At 38.9% G+C, this 1,172-nt stretch overlaps 1 non-coding gene across 1 annotated transcript; it reads left to right on the forward strand.

The window, feature by feature from the left end:
- The first annotated feature begins 420 nt into the window (after positions 1 to 420).
- Positions 421 to 524, forward strand: LOC112753588 (small nucleolar RNA R71). The gene has a single exon (XR_003177969.1). It is a non-coding gene; the product is annotated as a small nucleolar RNA R71 (small nucleolar RNA).
- The last annotated feature ends 648 nt before the right edge of the window (positions 525 to 1,172 follow it).

The following is a 1,172-nucleotide window of genomic DNA, read 5'->3' on the forward strand; positions in this document are numbered from 1 at the left end:
GGATTATAGGTGTTTCCATAGGATTCTCCCATATAATTCACCTCTTCCATTACAGGATTCTCAGGGTCATATGCTTCTCCTTTAGGGGAGGCTTCTGTAGTACAGCCAGATGTAGCTTGCATTTTAGTCAAGCTCTGAGAAATCATATTAACTTGCTGAGTCAATATTTTGTTCTGAGCCAATATGGCATTCAGAGTATCAACCTCAAGAACTCCTTTCTTCTGAGTCATTCCATTATTCACAGGATTTCTTTTAGAAGTGTACATGAACTGGTTATTTGTAACCATTTCGATGAGTTCTTGGGCTTACGCAGGCGTCTTCTTCAGATGGAGAGATCCTCCAGCAAAGTGATCCAATGACATCTTGGACAATTCAGACAGACCATCATAGAATATACATAAGATGCTCCATTCTGAAAGCATGTCAGAATGACACCTTCTGATCAATTGCTTGTATCTTTCCCAAGCTTCATAGAGGGATTCACCTTCCTTTTGTCTGAAAGTTTGGACTTCCACTCTAAGCTTGCTCAACTTTTGAGGTGGAAAGAATTTGGCCAAGAAGGCATTGACCAACTTTTCCCAAGAGTTCAGGCTTTCTTTAGGTTGTGAGTCCAACCATATCCTAGCTCTGTCTCTTACAACAAAGGGAAAAAGCATAAGTCTATAGACCTCAGGATTAACCCCATTGGTCTTAACAGTGTCATAGATTTGCAAGAATTCAGCTAAGAACTGATGAGGATCTTCCAATGGAAGTCCATAAAACTTGCAATTCTGCTGCATTAGAGAAACTAATTGAGGCTTAAGCTCAAAGTTGTTTGCTCCAATTGCAGGAATTGAGATGCTTCTTCCATAGAAGTCAGAAGTTGGTACAGTAAAGTCACCAAGCATCTTCCTTGCATCTCCACCATTGTTGTTATTTTCGGTTGCCATAACTTCTTCTTTTTCAAAAATTTTTGTTAACTCCTCTCCATAGTGTTGTGCTTTAGCTTCTCTTAGCTTCCTCTTTAGAGTCCTTTCAGGTTCAGGATTTGTTTCAACAAGAATGTCTTTATCTCTATTTCTGCTCATATGAAAAAGAAGAGAACAGAAAAGAAGAGGAATCCTCTATGTCACAGTATAGAGATTCCTTTATGTGAGTAGAAGAATAGAAGAATATAATGAAGAAGGGAGAAG

Source organism: Arachis hypogaea, chromosome 15 (genome assembly GCF_003086295.3).
Source record: "Arachis hypogaea cultivar Tifrunner chromosome 15, arahy.Tifrunner.gnm2.J5K5, whole genome shotgun sequence".
NCBI lineage: Eukaryota > Viridiplantae > Streptophyta > Magnoliopsida > Fabales > Fabaceae > Arachis > Arachis hypogaea.